The 21,389-nt window shown below is 41.0% G+C and overlaps 1 long non-coding RNA gene across 2 annotated transcripts; it reads left to right on the top strand.

Annotated features, from left to right (window-relative positions):
* The first annotated feature begins 9,433 nt into the window (after positions 1–9,433).
* Positions 9,434–21,193, top strand: LOC124687054. 2 transcript variants are annotated; one of them, XR_006998063.1, is made up of 3 exons: positions 9,434–9,511; positions 9,595–9,703; positions 10,109–10,410. It is a non-coding gene; the product is annotated as an uncharacterized LOC124687054 (long non-coding RNA). The 2 variants fall into 2 exon arrangements; XR_006998064.1 differs by lacking the exon at positions 10,109–10,410 and adding an exon at positions 21,085–21,193 and having other exon boundaries at positions 9,440–9,511.
* Positions 21,194–21,389: the final 196 nt, after the last annotated feature.

Here is a 21,389-nt window from a genome sequence, read left to right as displayed (position 1 = left end):
GGTAACCTATTCTGATAGAGCAACTATTGGATTATATTTATTGTTACTGGACTCTTATATTATTGATACCTGAACGTTCCTTGACAGAGGAGCTCTTGTATTTTGTTTGATGCTAATAAACTAAGTCTTATCTTTGTTTTCAAAGATCTCATTGGCTCTAAGATTTCCTAGTGACCTGATACATGATATGTTGGATAAGTATTATTGTCTATGTGCTTTTATTTAAGTTACAATGTGTTTGGGTTACTCCAATGCAGGAGGATATTATGGAATTGTGAAGTGATGATTAATATTGCGTCCTATGCAGGTGAGAAAGAAGGCAATTGTTCAAGATTAGGTTGGCTAGAGAGTTTAGGTCGACAGAATGACCCTCGCCATGCTCTATATCGGTCGAATGCCTTAATGTTAGCCGAGCATCACAAACGTTAGGACTGAATCTTTTTTTTTTGGGAAATTTTGCTTAGTCATTTTGTCCTTTGACTAGATTTCCTCATCTCCTCGCATGATGTCTTTCGTATGAGCTCCTACAGGTTGTGAAACCGATAACGACAATGACACCATCCATTGGGCCAGGTGGCAACTCAACATGTTGGACACTAGGAAAATGGTTGCAGCAAGGGAATATGTGGCCGCCTTTCCCGAGAAGAACAACTACCGGTTGCACATCAACGTCGCACTGCTTGACGTCAACGATGATGAAGTTGAAGAAAACATTTGTAATGTTTTGTTGTGGGCATCCAAAAGGCGGCATGGAGTAGATCTTGGTGAATAAAAATAAGTAGTTCAACCCTTGCTTTCTATTCATGACACCCAATTAGCTTTACCGAAATATGCTTCAAGAAAATTGGAATCATAATGTTTTTTAGAACAATATTCAAATTGGCTACCAAGAGCATATGCTTCATACACTATATAGATATGTTTTCTATATGCACGCATTTTCACATGTATCATATTTAAATATGAGGCGAAAATGAAGAGGCCGAGGGGGAGGGAACAAAATAAATGTGTTCCCGTTGATAGCTGTACGGTGAAAATTTAAAACATATATATCTTATGGTCCATGTACATGGGATATAAATTCAGGAGTTTATTGAAAAATAATGTTCATCTTTGACTTTGGAAATGATACACTACGATCAATTCTAACTTTTTAACATTACTTGTGATATCCAATTTCTATGTTGTTGTTTGACTACATATTTTATTCTTCCTCTTCGGGGCCAATTTCAATGATGATTCAATATACGCATGGAGCTAGCCTGTTTGACTTAATTATAATTCATTGAATTGTGTGATTTTGTTTGGAGTCTCAAAATTGAAATGTGTTCGAATGATCGATTATTCATATATATTTCTTCGTATGCTTTGTGTAGAGGAGGAACATGTGATGGTGGAGTGGGGTAGAGGACGAAGTTAACTGGTTCTCGTCTTGCATTTTAGGGTTAAGGGGGAAAGAATGGCGGTGAGCTGAAGATTAATGCATACTTGAAATAAGATGACGATTAGTACGTCCGTAGCAACACACGGGCATTCAATTAGTATCTCTAGATTAACTCTAGTGCTCAGGGTAAAACAACATATAAAGTAATCGTGCATACAAACATTACTAAGTACATAGAAAATAAAACCAAGCAAAAAGTTCCATTAAGTATCATGCATACAAAAATTACTAAGAAAAAACCAAACCCTTGAACTAGCCAAAACTATGCAAAATAAAAAAAGCTGAGCCTACGCCGACGGTATAACCGTCGGCATATCCTGGAGCTACTAGACTAGGACGGATCCTAACGGCAGTAGCTATGCCGACGGTTATACCGCCGGCGTAGCTCTGGGACCAAACGGCGAGCCGACCGCAGACGCAAACGCGTGTCGAAGTCCGACGGCGAAAGCTGCGGCGACGGTGACCGTCAGCGTACCTGTAGCTATGCCGACGGTTAAGTGGTGCTGATGGTGACCCTCGGCATAGGTGGAGCTATGCCGATGATGAATTTATGCCGACGGTGTTTCGATAGCCCTCGGCGTCCGTGGACTACGCCGACGGCACAGTGCCGTTTTCCTGTAGTGGCGGTACTAACTTTCTGACATCCATACAAGCATTATTTCTTTTTATGTGCCATAACCTGTCATGTTTTCAATGATGCTATGCACCTTTGGTGTAATTCAGAAACCATCAAAGCATCAGTATACTGGTCACGCATCAAGTACACAACCGTTGTTAGTGCCTTATCTTAAAAATCACCACCAACGTCTCTTAATAGACGTGACATGTAGTAGGGGGCTAATATAAATAAGTACATAACCATCAAGCTCTCCATGTATTGCAACTCACAAATCAGCTCACGTCCTTGAGCTATGTCAGAAATACAATTAGTGATATGATAATATACACATAGTAAGTAGTCCTTCACATGGTGGGATCTTGAAACTGCTACACAAATGGGAGAGAAACATCTAAAAAAATGCCAAACACATAAGCTGATAAGGACAAAAATGTATATTTCAAGGTAACTATAATAGCCTCGGATATTTTAGTTGAGCTATAGAGAATGGAGTACATCATTGAGGCTCAGTAGAAAAAAAAATGCATCAAAGCACATTCCTAAAAGTAGCTAGAGTACCCAAATGAAGGCACTGCTAGGTCCCAAGCTAGTGTAGTTGCACCACCACTGATATGTTGTTATCTGAAAAATACAGCCCATCTATTTGAGGTCATGCATCAGTACGTTGGATATAAGACACAATGTATTTATACATATGGAGAATCACATGTACCTACGAATAAAGACATTAAATTAATAGACATAAGTGAATAGCTGAGTTGTGAGTAAGGATGTAAATATTAACTATGATTTAATCCCTGAACCTTAAAGGACAAGAAATTTATACGCCTTTTAGTGAGCTACTAAGGTTGCAACAACCGTACATAGCGGACATCCACATTACTAAGAAAGCCTGATTTATCTGCTAGTGGTTGGGCACAAGAGAATAAACAATTACATTAGTTTTCTCACAAATGGTGATGCAAGAGCTTGGTTTTTACTGTATAAATGAACATCTTTGTGCGATACACGACATATTAAACTTGATGACAGTGTAGTGTCATTTCGAAAATACCATGCTTTTGAGAGTAGTGACACTTCGGTTATTTTCACATCCCTCCCATAACATCACCTTGATATCTTCATTTCACAATGATTGAATCGCTTTTCCTGCCAAGTAATAATCACACAAATTTTATTGTTCATCTAACCAGCAAACTAAGCACAGATACTGACCTCTAACTTTTTCATCTTTCTTAGCTCCTTCTTTTCTTTTGCATCCAAGATTCAGTATGCATTTGTGGCTTATAAGCTCTTCTGAGCATATATGGCCCCAATATGGCGTTCATTTTCATCCTAGCTGGGTGGTTACAGGTTACATGAAGCAATCCAAACCCCAAACTCTGAATCCTTTTGTGTTTTCTTGTAAACTTGGTGTATGCACCAGAGATGATGTAAATATTGTGGTCTTTAAATAGTACCACAGTAGGTGCCTATTCTACTGTTTTTGGTCAAACAAAAAAATCCAAACCCCAAACTCCCAAAGCACAATAAAACCATGTAGAATCCATTGACTAAAAATACAGGCATTCAAAACTGATTGTGTTTGTATGTTGTTCATCAACGTTGGCTTCATCTTTCTCAAAAACTGCGAAATAAAGTCAAATTCTATTAGATCTAAGTACCGCCGTGTATCTTTGTAACTCAACCAGAAGATCCCAAATATAATGACATATCTATCACACAGAAGCAAAATAAATCATCTAATCAGAAGATACTCTTCAGATTGTTATCCACCTCACAATTGTACATGATGTCATGATCCAAACAAGACATGACAATTTCTCCTCAGACAGATTGATACCACCTTTTTACATATACAACAAACACAACAACATTCGGATGAATAGAGGAAGAATGTACATGTACTTACTTCCTTGGGAGTTCGAATGTAACACCTACTAGTTAGGAAACATGAGTTAAGTAAAGCTTACATATGATTCGGGATGCTAATGGGAATACCTCATTCTCCCTCCAAGCTTGTTCTCCTGGTTCAGTGTTCTCCCTCACTCCTCCTACTAGGACAAGAAGACTGGTTATATTGAGAAAATACTCATCTTGTAATGTTCATGTTGCCATAGAGGCAAGGCAAGCACGATTCATTTCTTTACAAACATCCCACCAACATTACATCGATTGAACAATTGTGTCCAGTTCGGTATAACATTTTGTGCAATATTTTCTTAACATAGGAGGATCTCAAAGGAGAACACTAAACCAGGATTGGACCAAATTTTGGATTATGAACATTAGGTATACCTGAAATCCGGCCTAGGCACCTCCCCTCGTCGATATGCTGCGTTCAGGCAACATGTCAGCCTGGATAATCGGTCCTCTTCTAGATGATCTTGGCTAAGACCTGGGTGGTCAGGTAGGCGGCGGGCGGCAAGCTGGGTGGCTATAGGCGACGTAGGAGAGAGAAAATGACGTAGGCTGGGCCGAGCTTTGGCTCCATCCTCGACAGCAGTTCTGGCTCCATGGCGGCGGTGACGCGGCCACGTGGGGCTTTGGTTCCAAATGTGGCTAAGACGGTTGGCGTCCACGGCAGCCTCCTTCAGCGAGCACCGATGGCGCCAGACGAAGATTCGCTGGATTCGCGTGTGGTGGCCGCTGAGTGGAGCCCGGGTAGCAGAAGGAGGCGGCGTCCATCGAAGGAAGCAGATCTCTCGTGGCTAGGTCTGCTTTGTGAGGATGGTGGCGTCCAGGCTGAGCCAGAGGAGCTGCGCGTGTGGGGCGGTTTGCAGCCTAATTTTTTGGATGTAACCATATATGACGCGTCAGCGCTAATTACTTACCAAAACTATCAGGAAGGCGTGGGAGAACAAAGAACTATAGACCGTGTTTTTTTTGGCTGAGATTTTATTTTCCCACGCAACTTCGTGCCTTTATAAGTAGTAGAGATAGTAGAGATAGAGATCATGAACAACAATTCCAATAAACAGGTTAGCTATTTACAACAATAGTCAACAATCATTTTAATAAATGTGATTGGTCGCATGATATTATGAATATTTTCCACAATTCCAAAGTATGGTTCACCACAAAAATCAAAAACAAAATCAACAAAAATGCTGGTTGTTCACAGCAATACACAATAAAAAAAATTCAGCTCCGTCAAGTAACAATTTCAACATTAATAACTGCAAGTGCTTTTACAACAAAAATCTACATGGTTCACCACAAAATTCAGCAGCAAAAACTACAAAAATCTTTGTGCAGAACACAAAAAGGACCTAGAGCAAAACCGGCAGGTCGAAGCAGTCGCCGTCAACTCGCCGGGGAAGAGTACTTGCCGAAATTGCGGCCGGCCCTTTATGTGGCGGTCGGCGACCGGAGCATCGGCGACGTAACTCGAGCAGATGATGGCGGCGGGGGAACGACGAGGGAGACTTGCAGCGCGGCCGCAGCGGAGACGGCCCACGGCTTGCAGCAGCAGCTTGTAGCACAGACTGTCCCAGTTTAGACGGTCAACGCCCGAAAAATTAAAGCAGCGCGAGCGCAGAGATGTGGGAGGGCGGGGGAGCGGCGCCGGAGAGCTCTTCCAGCAGCATGAGCGCGGGAGGGGATAAGGGGGAAAATGGCGACATCGGCGGGGGATCAGGTGGTGAGCGGTGTTCACGCGAGAGAGAAGAAAGAAGATAAGATAAGTATAAAGAAGAACGAAAAAATTGGGAGCAACGTGGATGGCCCCATGCGGCGCTGGGTTCTTTCGCTACGTCACACACGTGGCCAGCGAAGCGACCGATCTTTCGCGGTGGATCGGTGGGCTTATACCAAGCATTTTCCTTTTTATAAACGGTGAGAATATGTTATATAAAACCAATTATAGAAACGGTTTTACACTAAAATGTAAAAGCAATTGGATCTTTAAAATCTTAACATTGTCTTATCAGAACCTCAAATAGCAACTCGTGCTATCCACACATACTACCTTTTTTTTTTGTTAAAAAATGACTAGTAAACGTGCACGTGCAATGCACGTCTTTAAAATGAAATGTTTATTTTATTATACTATTTATATTTTAATGAAATGTTTTTACCTACTCTTTATTCGATGAGGCAGTAGATAGGTCCTCGCTCTGTATGTGTCATATGTTAAAGTCAGAGGGATAGATTTTGCTTTCGCCATTTTTGAAGTTCTGACTTATCATCATTCGTTTTCGAGTCCACTAAAATAATAACTTTTGCTCTAAACTATGAAAGGCTTTTTTGGTGGTGCGTTGCAAGAAATAGAACACGTACACGAACTGGAGATGAGGCGATCAAGGAGACGATTAGGGTTTCCGGTCGCCTCCCGTTCATGCCGCCGACCTGCCAAAATTCTGTGGCCTTCGAGCCATTGATGCTGGGTGGATCTTGGTCCCTATCGCCGGGGTGACACTCAGGTGGTGGCGGCGGCGTCTTTTCCAATAAAGCCTCCCAGCTTCACCCCCATCTTAACGGCGACATTAAAAAGGTTGTGGGAGTGATGTGGTTCTCGGGGGCTTCTTCTGGCTGGGGGATCTTCAGATCTCCATGAAGCTTCGTCGATGTTTATTCCTTCTTCTTTGTCTGCGATACAGATGTTGTCTTCTTGACCTATTCGACGGCTTTCTGCCCGTAACCAACAACGGTAGGCCGGCTCAGGGAGGAGCGGCAGTGGCGGCTCGCCGTTGACATGGCTTGGAGGGTGAAGACAAAGTCCATCTCAAGAATTATTGTAATTTTCTTTTTGTTGGATGCTTCGTATTGTTGAATATTTCTCTTAATTTGATGGTTCTATCTGCAAAGAATTTTTTTTTAAATAACAATGTAACATAGAATAAATGTCATGATAGAGAGTGAGACACGTGTTCACATGAAGACACATCGCTCGTGTGTCTGACCATCTCACTCTCTCTCAACTCTCAAGCTCCCGTCTCATCATCCCCGCCGCCGGCAAGGACCTCCCGCTGCCCCGCCCCCCACCACTCACGACCATCCCCTGGCCTGCCTCCCCCCACCACCGCATCCCTTTCCTCGCGCCGCATAGAGTCTGAGCTCGAGGATGCACTGGAGATCCTGCGGAGAGAAGGCGGCGCCAAGGTCGGCATGCGAGACCCCGAGCTATAAATCGACAGAGTTCTCCATCGAATTTGCGGCAGGGGCCAACGCGCACGCCTTGGAGGGCTCCACGGGGCCGGCCTTCTCCTCTCGCGGGACAAGCGTCGGTGAATCGCAGCAAGAGCAGAGGGACGGCGCTGAGGATGCCGTGCTTGCGGCCTACTTTTTCCGTGCCTCTCCAACGCTCACGCATCTCCACAAGGTTAGTTTCTTTTTGAAGGTCCATCTATGTATCTTGATACATGGCGAAATATGAGTGACGGATAAAATATCTCCCCTGAAACACTCCATCAAATTTAACATTCAGATATCAATATGACAAAAAAAAATTAACATTCACAAATAAAAAACATGACCTGGATGATTACAAGTTTTCGATGATACAAAATTTAATTTATATATTCGATGAAAGTAACTACAATTCATATGCAAGTAGATTTTATTTTAAAGTAACACGTTTATTCAATTAGAAGGCAGCGCTGACTAAATCGCAGTTTGAGTGTGGGCTAAGTACATCATTATCTCGTTACTATCCAAGGAGTGCACACCCAAACTGAATAGTATACCCAGCTCACAAAAGAAAAAGAGAATCGACAAGCCCAGACTCTGTACCACTATTATTTCTGCTTCCTCAAGCTGCCCACTCAACTACCTCCCCACCGCCCCAAGGTCCGGCAACCCCTCTCCAGCTCCCTCTCTCGTCAGGCCTCCCCTCCCACTTCGTCTCCACTGTCGGCGAGAGAAATCGCATGCCCCTTCTCTTCTCCGCCCTTTCTCGTCGAATCCGGCTGCCGAAGTGCCCAAGGAGGCGCTCGAGCTCGGCATGCTCGTGGGCAACCCAGCGCACGGCGGCGACGATGGGAGCGTAGGAGGCGGGATCCGCAGGAGGCAAGGCGCTGCTGGAGCTAACGCCGTACAGGACTTCGCGCAGCAGGAGGGGGCACCAGCCGGGCCGCCATTTGCGTTCGAGTCTGTCTCCCACCACATCCATCTCGGGATCTTCCTCTTCTCCGGTATTGTGCAGTGCAACATCAGCTGCTTGTGTTAACCAACTGTTTTAATTTAGAATTATTAAGTTCATACTTTAGTATGTCTTCTTCTTTAGTTGCACAAACTTGTATGATCCTCCCAACATAGCATCAGGCATCATTCTAAAGGGTAATCAACTATTCATGAATGATGTGAAATTTGAAAATATCTGCTAACTTTAATTGGTCTTTTAGGAAAACCAGTAGCAGCACAATGAAATACAAGGTCTATCTCCGATTATTTGTTTTATGTGTGTTCCAAAATATAACAGAATTTGGTCAACCCTGAATTTGACTTGTAGGCTGTGGCTGTGATTTTGCATACCCATATACAGAGCTCTGAAACATAGTGACATATTGTTTAATCTTCAGTTTGTCTCTCTCTTCTGTATGTTGATAACTTTCTGTTTGTAGTAGGGCGAGTGTCCTCAAGAATCATAAGATTGGTGGAAAACACGATGGATCAGTGGTCTTCAAGAATCACATGATTGGTAGAAAACGTGAATGATCAGTGGTCTGACGACTACCTCTTATGAAATAGATAAAAGAGAAGCATAAATCTGAACTATATAAAACTATCATCACCAAATCCCTAAATGGTGTAGCATAAACATACAAATACATTTCAGTGGTACATCAAAATGATCCAATCTGAGCTCTGATTGTGTACAATGTGTCTACTGGTACCTCAAGAGAAGATGAAGTAAATCTGTGCAGTTTATAAGGAGTGTACCTGTGTACACCTGCTTAGCTTTCTATTGAGATAACTAAAAACCTTCGAAATCACTGAGATATACAACATTGTATACAAAATAAATTGTTACTGAAATCTGGCATGTAGTATTTTTGCGTGAAGAAAAAAATTAATTAATTGTTAACAGTGCAAGGGTTAATTACAAGGTTTTAGTGGCACCTCTATTTCTGTTTTTTTTTTATCTCCAATACAATCTTTTACGGCATCCAGAAAAGGAAGAACACATTCCACTTGAACTTTTGTCATTGTATACTTGTTCGCTGGCTGAAGATGAAAGACAAAAAGCTAAAACAACCCTAAGTGAATTGCACAAGCATATTGCGGCAGATTATGTACGGAGGGTGAGTTGGGCAAGCTAAAACAGTCTAAAATTGCTTTATTGAAATTCTCGCTTTAATGAACAAATGACTATATTTGATATCATCTGACTTGCATATACATGAAATTTGAACCTTATTTATTGTCCCAGGATATTAAAACAGTATTGAATCTTCAACTTACAAGCCATCTGGTCAAAATTAGGATCTCGGCTTATGCCATTCAAGGTTGTGGGATCTGTCGGGTGCTTATCTTGTACCTTTTCCATTTTTATTCATCCAGCAGATTGTAAACTCAATCTGTATCACAGGCATAACATTTCAAGGAGGGAAGAGAAAACAGGCAAACCAGGTGAGGAACCATGGATATATAAAAGAGGAGGCAGAAGAGAATATAAATCGGTGAACTACGCTACAAGGGTAATTTTCCATTTACTCCACATGCTGTAAAGGTGCACATGCCACGCACATATTATAAGTTGTGATAAAATAATTTTATTTGATCATATTGTTTAGCTAGTTTTCTTAGAAGCACGTCTTGTCCTATGTCATAAAACCATATATTGTGATCCTTTGTCATGTATTTTATCGAGCCATTTATTCCTAAGAGGTGTGAGAGCGCCTAAAACACACAATCCACACTTACATAAAATTTACAATCTCATAAATGTATTTAGAATTAGTTGTAAAAATACTTAAAAATTAAAACTAAGCTGAAGCTCCATCTATGTATTCTTGATACATGGCGAAATATGAGTGACAGATAAAATAACTAAGCAACATTGTATCTTCTATTTATTCGCTGATGACGGTTCTTTCTTGAAGGTCCACTTTTTTATGCGATCAATAAGGCTTCGTGCAATGGCTGGGATATTGCTTAAAGCTTCATTTGCTTCATACTTCAGGATGTGAACCAAAAATCGCTTCCTTAGTTGAAAATCGTCCTATATATGCATTATACAACATTGTTATAAAAAAACATGTGCAAAGTGTATGCAAATGAACCTGTGTAAATACTCACCGTGGGTACTGCAAAATGTAGCAATCCATCGTACCATAAATGCATGAACTCAAAAACCAAATAACCCGATAGAGCACTGCATGCATATTATGTTACATTGCGGGTCGAATAAATACGTTAAGATTGTAACACATTGTTAAAATTCTTACTCGTCTAGATTTGTTGGAACTTTGGGAGCCTTGCAACCCCATTTAGTTATGTCATCCTTTGATGCAGGGTTTGCAACTTCGAGCGCAAGATTAAAATTATCGGCCACATTTTTAAGTATAGTCTTCGCCAAATATGGTATTGGAAGTGGGTCCAAAAAAGAGATAACTTTTTTGTGCCGATCGAAGACGAACAACTTGAATAACCCAACAATATCCCAAGGCAATAAAATCTGCACCGATACATTTAAAAATATAGTAATCATTATAACAATTATAACATAAGAATGAAGGATTGAATTCTTACCATATTGCATTCAGATATATGATACTCATTACTGTCAGGCCAGCTAAGAAACAACTGAGCCAACCGAGCAACGTCAGGATAGTCACTACGAATTGGATCTCGTGCATATTGAGACATCAACTAAAATAATAATAATAAATATTAGTATATGCCACAAATGAGTCACATATAAATAGATTTAATATGTAGTTAAACTAACTTACACAGAAGTTCAAATCCATGTAGTGGACTGGGACATCCCTAGCAAGCTGGATGTCGTGCCAGCCAGTATCCGTACAGCCATATTAAAGCAACTAACGTTCATATTTTCATTCATTTTTAGTATGCTACTTATTTGTCTTAAATTAAGACTAATAGGATAAGGACTCGAACTTTTAACCCATTCGGTCCTGTAAAATTAGAATTATGTCAATTACAATTACATGTATGCTATCACAATTTATTAGAACAATACAATAAAATGAAAAAAAATGTTGCTTACTCTAGTGAAGGGATATCATCAACTGTGCTGATGTATAGGCAAAGTTCATCTATTAATTCCTGGTCTGTTGGATTGGCAGATGGTAACAGAAGCAATGATTGCGAGATGAACCCAATTTCTGGCGCTAGTTTCGATGTTTTGATGTTTTTAGGAGGTCCATCCACAATGACACAATCAGTAGGATCAAATGTTTGTTCTTCATCATCTTTCAAGTCTCGATTCCTTATATTATCATCATTCAAATGTGAATCCACCAAAATTACGGCTAGTTTGTTTCTAAAATCTGTCATATTGACCTATTAATCAAGCAGTAAATAAAGTTAGTTTTCAAGTAATAATGATACAACCTGGAATAAGTATCGCGATATGGAGCAAATATACCTGTTCAGGAATGTCGGATAAAATATCCCCCGTGAAATATTCCATGAAATTTAACATCCATAGACCACACGATGACCTGCATGATTATAATTTTTAATGATACAGAAATTAGTATTTATTCAATAAGGATAATCATTTCTCACCAAAAAAAGACCTTCAAAATCATTAAAAATGCTCAATGCTATATTGTTAACTTTTGTGACAACTTATTTTTTTTATTTGCATTTCCAGTTGATTCATTGTGGCTCGATGGTCCAGGATGAGAAGGTAGAGCTAAACATCCAATTCATGTAATATTTGAGGTATGGACGGTCTCCGCACCCTTACTTTGTGAGTATTTGTATTCTTTCCCTATTACTTACTGATGTTTTAATAGAAAGTAATCATTATGTATAATTATACACATCATTGTCCCTTCAGAAAAAGTACATAGACTAATGTACTTATTTATTTTTATATGAAGCAACTCATCATCAGATATGAATTGAGTTGTAGCATTATAGCTAGCTCCAAATTAAAGAGATGGTATGGAAGAATAAATTATCTTGAGTCACTGTAATATCATACAATTTCTTAACTTGAGGCATAGATTTAGCAAATTGATCTTGCAAGAATAAATTATGCGTTGAGTTCGAATATACCCATCCTGTTTGCGTATCTGCTCGTAATACACTCTTCCCTTGGCCATTGTGTCACGTTTAGGTCCGGCCATTTATCATCTTTTAATTCCATGTTAAGCGATGCATATTTCAATAAATTTTGCAGTCCTTCCGGCTGTTGCACGAATAAATGACAATATTAACATCACAACCGAAAAATACCGAAGAATAATAGAAAAGCATCTTATCAAAAGATATGGCAGTGGGACTAATTGCTAACCATAGCAGCGAGGTCTTTGCGGCCCATTCCTCTGCCGAGCGAGTCGAGCACTTGGATACTTCGTTTTCTGGTATTTATAACTGCTACGTACCAATGCATGTTGTTACTGTTCACTGGAATGTGTATCTGAAACTTTTTAGTTAGTTTAGTTCCGATATAGACAAACATTCGTCCTCCATAGATTTAGTTGAGATGTATGATGGCGTGTATTTCACACGTTCGTTGGGCAACCCCAAGAGGAAGGTATGATGCGCACAGCAGCAAGTTTTCCCTCAGAAAGAAACCAAGGTTTATCGAACCAGGAGGAGCCAAGAAGCACGTTGAAGGTTGATGTCGGCGGGATGTAGTGCGGCGCAACACCAGGGATTCCGGCGCCAACGTGGAACCTGCACAACACAACCAAAGTACTTTGCCCCAACGAAACGAGTGAGGTTGTCAATCTCACCGGCTTGCTGTAACAAAGGATTAACCGTATTGTGTGGAAGATGATTGTTTGCAAGAAAACGAGTAAAAACAAGTATTGCAGCAGATTTGTATTTCAGTATTAAAGAATGGACCGGGGTCCACGAGTTCACTAGAGGTGTCTCTCCCATAAGATAAAAGCATGTTGGGTGAACAAATTACAGTCGGGCAATTGACAAATAGAGAGGGCATAACAATGCACATACATGGCATGATAAGTATAGTGAGATTTAATTGGGCATTACGACAAAGTACATAGACCGCCATCCAACCGCATCTATGCATAAAAAGTCCACCTTCGAGGTTATCGTCCGAACCCCTTCCGGTATTAAGTTGCAAAGCAACGAGACAATTGCATTAAGTATGGTGCGTAATGTAATCAACAACTACATCCTCGGACATAGCGCCAATGTTTTATCCCTAGTGGCAACAAGACAACACAACCTTAGAACTTTACGTCACATCGTCCCGGTGTCAATGCAGGCATGAACCCACAATCGACCATAAATACTCCCTCTTGGAGTTAAAAGCAAAAACTTGGCCAGAGCCTCTACTAGTAACGGAGATGCAAGATCATAAACAACACATATGTAATAACTTGATAATTAACATAACATGGTATTCTCTATCCATCGGATCCCGACAAACACAACATAGAGTATTACAGATAGATGATCTTGATCATGTTAGGCAGCTCACAAGATCCAACAATGAAGCGCAATGAGGAGAAGACAACCATCTAGCTACTGCTATGGACCCATAGTCCAGGGGTGAACTACTCACTCATCACTCCGGAGGCGACCATGGCGGTGTAGAGTCCTCCGGGAGATGAATCCCTCTCCGGCGAGGGTGCCGGAGGAGATCTCCGGAATCCCCGAGATGGGATCGGCGGCGGCGGCGTCTCGGTAAGGTTTTCCGTATCGTGGTTTTTCGCCTCGGGGTTTCGCGACGGAGGCTTTAAGTAGGCGGAAGGGCGAGTCGGGGGCGGACGAGGGGCCCACACCACGGGCGGCGCGGGCCCCCTTGGCCGCGCCGCCTTGTGGTTTGGCCACCTCGTGGCCCCACTTCGTATGCTCTTCGGTCTTCTGGAAGGTTCGTGGCGAAATAGGCCCCCGGGTCTTCGTTTCGTCCAATTCCGAGAATATTTCGTTACTAGGATTTCGAAACGAAAAACAGTGAAAACAACGAATCGGCACTTCGGCATCTTGTTAATAGGTTAGTTCCGGAAAATGCACGAATATGACATAAAGTGTGCATAAAACATGTAGGTATCATCAATAATATGGCATAGAACATAAGAAATTATCGATACGTCGGAGACGTATCAAGCATCCCCAAGCTTAGTTACTGCTCGTCCCGAGCAGGTAAAACGATAACAAAGATAATTTACGAAGTGATATGCCATCATAACCTTGATCATACTATTTGTAAACATATGTAGTGGATGCAGCGATCAAAACAATGGTAATGACATGAGTAAACAAGTGAATCATAAAGCAAAGACTTTTCATGAATAGTACTTCAAGACAAGTATTAATAAGTCTTGCATAAGAGTTAACTCATAAAGTAATAAATCAAAGTAAAGGTATTGAAGCAACACAAAGGAAGATAAAGTTTCAGCGGTTGCTTTCAACTTGTAACATGTATATCTCATGGATAATTGTCAACATAGAGTAATATAACAAGTGCAATATGCAAATATGTAGGAATCAATGCACAGTTTACACAAGTGTTTGCTTCTTGAGGTGGAGAGATAGGTGAACTGACTCAACATAAAAGTAAAAGAATGGTCCTTCAAAGAGGAAAGCATCGATTGCTATATTTGTGCTAGAGCTTTTATTTTGAAAACATGAAACAATTTTGTCAACGGTAGTAATAAAGCATATGAGTTATGAAAGTTATATCTTACAAGTTGCAAGCCTCATGCATAGTATACTAATAGTGCCCGCACCTTGTCCTAATTAGCTTGGACTACCGGATCTTTGCAATGCACATGTTTTAACCAAGTGTCACAATGGGGTACCTCCATGCCGCCTGTACAAAGGTCTAAGGAGAAAGCTCGCATTTTGGATTTCTCGCTTTTGATTATTCTCAACTTAGACATCCATACCGGGACAACATGGACAACAGATAATGAACTCCTCTTTAATGCATAAGCATGTGACAACAATTATTATTCTCATATGAGATTGAGGATATATGTCCAAAACTGAAACTTCCACCATGATTCATGGCTTTAGTTAGCGGCCCAATGTTCTTCTATAACAATATGCATGCTCCAAACATAAAGGTGGTAGATCTCTCTTACTTCAGACAAGACGGACATGCATAGCAACTCACATGATATTCAACAAAGAATAGTTGATGGCGTCCCCGTAAGCATGGTTATCGCACAACAAGCAACTTAATAAGAGATAAAGTGCATAAGTACATATTCAATACCACAATAGTTTTTAAGCTATTTGTCCCATGAGCTATATATTGCAAAGGTGAATGATGGAATTTTAAAGGTAGCACTCAAGCAATTTACTTTGGAATGGCGGAGAAATACCATGTAGTAGGTAGGTATGGTGGACACAAATGGCATAGTGGTTGGCTCAAGTATTTGGGATGCATGAGAAGTATTCCCTCTCGATACAAGGTTTAGGCTAGCAAGGTTATTTGAAACAAACACAAGGATGAACGGTGCAGCAAAACTCACATAAAAGACATATTGTAAACATTATAAGAATCTACACCGTCTTCCTTGTTGTTCAAAACTCAATACTAGATATTATCTAGACTCTAGAGAAACCAAATATGCAAACCAAATTAGCAAGCTCTAAGTATTTCTTCATTAATGGGTGCAAAGTATATGATGCAAGAGCTTAAACATGAGCACAACAATTGCCAAGTATCAAATTATCCAAGACATTTTAGAATTACTACATGTAGCATTTTCCAATTCCAACCATATAACAATTTAACGAAGAAGAAACTTCGCCATGAATACTATGAGTAGAGCCTAAGGACATATTTGTCCATATGCTACAGCGGAGCGTGTCTCTCTCCCATAAAGTGAATGCTAGGATCCATTTTATTCAAACAAAACAAAAACAAAAACAAACCGACGCTCCAAGCAAAGTACATAAGATGTGACGGAATAAAAATATAGTTTCGGGGGAGGAACCCGATAATGTTGTCGATGAAGAAGGGGATGCCTTGGGCATCCCCAAGCTTAGACGCTTGAGTCTTCTTATAATATGCAGGGGTGAACCACCGGGGAATCCCCAAGCTTAGAGCTTTCACTCTCCTTGATCATATTGCATCATACTCCTCTCTTGATCCTTGAAAACTTCCTCCACACCAAACTCGAAACAACTCATTAGAGGGTTAGTGCATAATAAAAATTCACATGTTCAGAGGTGACACAATCATTCTTAACACTTCTGGACATTGCATAAAGCTACTGGACATTAATGGATCAAAGAAATTCATCCAACATAGCGAAAGAGGCAATGCGAAATAAAAGGCAGAATCTGTCAAAAACAGAAACAGTCCGTAAAGATGGATTTTATTAGGCCACCAGACTTGCTCAAATGAAAATGCTCAAATTGAATGAAAGTTGCGTACATATCATAGGATCATGCACGTAAATTGGCATAATTTTCTGAGCTACCTACAGGGAGGTAGACCCAGATTCGTGACAGCAAAGAAATCTGGAACTGCGCAGTAATCCAAATCTAGTACTTACTTTACTATCAAAGACTTTACTTGGCACAACAAAACTCAAAACTAAGATAATGAGATGTTGCTACAGTAGTAAACAACTTCCAAGACTCAAATATAAAACAAAAATACTGTAGCAAAATAACACATGAGTTATCTCCCAAGAAGTTCTTTCTATTTAGCCATTAAGATGGGCTCAGCAGTTTTAATGATGCACTCGCAAGAAATAGTAGTTGAAGCAAAAGATAGCATCAAGAGGCAAATTCAAAACAAATTTAAGTCTAACATGCTTCCTATGCATAGGAATCTTGTAAATAAACAAGTTCATGAAGATCAAAGTAACAAGCATAGGAAGATAAAACAAGTGTAGCTTCAAAAATTTCAGCACATAGAGAGGTGTTTTAGTAACATGAAAATTTCTACAACCATATTTTCCTCTCTCATAATAACTTTCAGTAGCATCATGAGCAAACTCAACAATATAAGTATCACATAAAGCATTCTTATCATGAGTCTCATGCATAAAATTATTACTCTCCACATAATCATAATCAATTTTATTAGTTGTAGTGGGAGCAAATTCAACAAGGTGGCTATCATCATATATAGGAGGAATATTGTAATCATAAAAGAAAATTTTCTCCTCAATGCTTGGGGGACTAAAAAGATCAAAGCCAGCTTCCCCAAGCTTAGAATTTTCCATAGCATTAGCAACAATGGTGTTCAAAGCATCCATAGTAATAACATTCCCATTAGCATGCATATAAAGTTCCATGGGTTTTTTAATTCTCTCTTCAAACACATCATGTCCTAATTCAAGATAAAGTTCATAAAGATCTCTCATATTTTTGTTGTTTTCCATTATGCTTAACTAGTGAAATAAAAACATGCATGATATTAAGTAAAGTAAAACAAGTAACTAATTTTTTTGTATTTTGATTTAGTGCAGCAAACAAAGTAGTAAATAAAACTAAGCAAGACAAAAACAAAGTAAAGAGATTGGGAAGTGGAGACTCCCCTTGCAGCGTGTCTTGATCTCCCCGGCAACGGCGCCAGAAAATATGCTTGATGGCGTGTATTTCACACGTTCGTTGGGCAACCCAAGAGGAAAGTATGATGCGCACAGCAGCAAGTTTTCCCTCAGAAAGAAACCAAGGTTTATCGAACCAGGAGGAGCCAAGAAGCACGTTGAAGGTTGATGGCGGCGGGATGTAGTGCGGCGCAACACCGGGATTCCGGCGCCAACGTGGAACCTGCACAACACAACCAAAGTACTTTGCCCCAACGAAACAGTGAGGTTGTCAATCTCACCGGCTTGTCTGTAACAAAGGATTAACCGTATTGTGTGGAAGATGATTGTTTGCAAGAATACAGTAAAAACAAGTATTGCAGACAGATTTGTATTTCAGTATTAAAGAATGGACCGGGGTCCACAGCTCACTAGAGGTGTCTCTCCCATAAGATAAAAGCATGTTGGGTGAACAAATTACAGTCGGGCAATTGACAAATAGAGAGGGCATAACAATGCACATACATGGCATGATAAGTATAGTGAGATTTAATTGGGCATTACGACAAAGTACATAGACCGCCATCCAACTCGCATCTATGCCTAAAAAGTCCACCTTCAGGTTATCGTCCGAACCCCTTCCAGTATTAAGTTGCAAAGCAACAGACAATTGCATTAAGTATGGTGCGTAATGTAATCAACAACTACATCCTCGGACATAGCGCCAATGTTTTATCCCTAGTGGCAACAAGACAACACAACCTTAGAACTTTATGTCACCGTCCCAGTGTCAATGCAGGCATGAACCCACTATCGAGCATAAATACTCCCTCTTGGAGTTAAAAGCAAAAACTTGGCCAGAGCCTCTACTAGTAACGGAGAGCATGCAAGATCATAAACAACACATATGTAATAACTTGATAATTAACATAACATGGTATTCTCTATCCATCGGATCCCGACAAACACAACATAGAGTATTACAGATAGATGATCTTGATCATGTTAGGCAGCTCACAAGATCCAACAATGAAGCGCAATGAGGAGAAGACAACCATCTAGCTACTGCTATGGACCCATAGTCCAGGGGTGAACTACTCACTCATCACTCCGGAGGCGACCATGGCGGTGTAGAGTCCTCCGGGAGATGAATCCCCTCTCCGGCAGGGTGCCGGAGGAGATCTCAGAATCCCCCGAGATGGGATCGGCGGCGGCGGCGTCTCAGTAAGGTTTTCCGTATCGTGGTTTTTCGCCTCAGGGGTTTCGCGACGGAGGCTTTAAGTAGGCGGAAGGGCAGAGTTGGGGGGCTGACGAGGGGCCCACACCACAGGGCGGCGCGGGCCCCCCCTTGGCCGCGCCGCCTTGTGGTTTGGCCACCTCGTGGCCCCACTTCGTATGCTCTTCGGTCTTCTGGAAGGTTCGTGGCGAAATAGGCCCCGGGTCTTCGTTTCGTCCAATTCCGAGAATATTTCGTTACTAGGATTTCTGAAACCAAAAACAGCAAAAACAACAGAATCGGCACTTCGGCATCTTGTTAATAGGTTAGTTCCAGAAAATGCACGAATATGACATAAAGTGTGCATAAAACATGTAGGTATCATCAATAATATGGCATAGAACATAAGAAATTATCGATACGTCGGAGACGTATCAATGTAACAAACTGAGACTAACCATATCATATTTCAAATAAGTTCTTGGGCGGGTACAGTGCATGGCGTGTCCACCACCTGGCTGAGGTCGGGTTGTGCTGTTCCAATGGATTGTGTTGTTCCAACATGCATAAAACCTATGGTAGATGCAAAAAACACAAGGCATGACATTGGCTGAATATGATACAACACAATTTAATGTTTCTTATTGCCAGAGGTATGTCCATGTAGCAAGTTGAGGTATTTTACCAAGAAAAGTTTGCGAGTTTGATGGTTGCGGTTCATCTTTATTCACACCAAGAGTTGAAGTTTTCTTTTGTAGACGGCTCGTCCGAAGCTTATGCAGATATTCTTCTTTCTTATGATCGGATAGTCTGGCATACCATCCTTCGCCAACTGTTTTCTTCTGTTCCACATTCCCACTTTGTGATTTATGTTCATCACTCATGGAGATTGTAGGGGAATAAGATGCAACTGGGAGGACATGTACAAAATAAACCTCTGATTAGATAATTCGTCAATTAACTATATAGGTAATCTTACCAGGTGAAACATGATCAATAGTAGAGGATTGGGGTACATCCATATTAACAACGTGAGCTTCAGTTTTCTTGAGTCGGTCCTGCCGTTGTTTCTTGCGGCACTCTTCTTTCTTATCTTCAGATAGGCTAGCATACCATCCCTGTCCAGTTCATTTCTTCCGTCCGACAATAATTTGTTCAGCTGGATGATCAGTCCCCAGGGAGCTTGCAGGCGTATCAGTCCCATCTGGCATAGAATGAACCCATAAATTAGAAATAGGTGATTAATAGACATAGCAGGATCGGAAGGGTATGATTGTACCATTGTTACCTGTGTTCATTACAGTGCTCAGAGGAGTACATTGAACAGATGGTAACGGCGAATCATGACTTTGAGATACATGCTCGGAGTTAAAACTACTGAGTTTTGCTGCCTTAGTTTGCTGTCGGGCTATACGCCGTTTCTAGAGGTACTCCGCTTTCTTCTCATCAGACATTCGGGCATACCAGCTCAGTTTCTTGTCTGAAGACTGGTGGCATTGGCATTGCTCTGTACAGACGTGTTTGTTAGATCTTTAAATGGGGAACGGTTCCCTGATGCAGACGGGGACGCATGTGGCTGTATTTTCTTCATGTGCAGGAAACTGCGATTTAAAGAGGTCCAATATGAAATCATGTGGGGGAACAATATATTAATTCAGTAATGAACATGTAAAAGGGATGCTGGACAGTAGAAATGCTGATCTCTGAAATTATTTCTTAATGAAGGACAGTACAATTGCTTTATTGATTCATCTTACAGTAAACATACAAATAGTTTAACCGTGAGTTTGTTGCATCCATTCTCATAATTTCAGATTTTAGAAGCAGCAAAGCACATATATTAACCTCGGATCATGTACACACATTTATTTATTTCAGGGCTTCATTGCCAGCGACCAAATGGTTGAGAACACAAGTGATTTAAAGCGAAAGAAATGATACTTGTAACCTTAAATTTGAAAGGAGATATTTAAGTGGACATGAAAACAACTTCTGTATTATGTTATATAGTAATCTGGTTGCATCTCATCCCATTTATCAGTAGCAGATAAATTGTTTCAGTTACAGATCAATTATTTCTTCTGGATTAGTAGGTAGATGCAGCAACCATGGAGACGTGTAAATAGATGCATGAACTATGAAACTGATCTCAAGTAAATCAAAGTGTAATTTTTTTGTACCCACATTTGAGGTGACCAATGCGGTTGAGGCACTTGGTTGTTGGACGGCCTCTGGGCAATCTGGGGCACTTGCGTCTTCGATGGCAGACGGCGGCTGGGGCACTCGCTTTGTGGACGACGGCGGCTGGGGCACTCGCTTTGTGGACGACGGCGGCTGCGGCAGTTGGTTTGTCGACGGCGGCTGGCCACTTGCATCGTCGACGCCGGCGTTACCAGTGGACGGCGGCTGAACGGTAGCTGGGCACTTCCGTCCCCGACGCCGGCTGTGGCAGTTGGTTCATGGACGGCGGCTGGGCACTTGTCCTCGGTGCCGGCT

The sequence above is a fragment of the Lolium rigidum genome, chromosome 2, assembly GCF_022539505.1.
Source record: "Lolium rigidum isolate FL_2022 chromosome 2, APGP_CSIRO_Lrig_0.1, whole genome shotgun sequence".
Taxonomy (NCBI): Eukaryota; Viridiplantae; Streptophyta; class Magnoliopsida; order Poales; family Poaceae; genus Lolium; species Lolium rigidum.
This window is presented reverse-complemented; position numbering and strand designations above follow the sequence as displayed.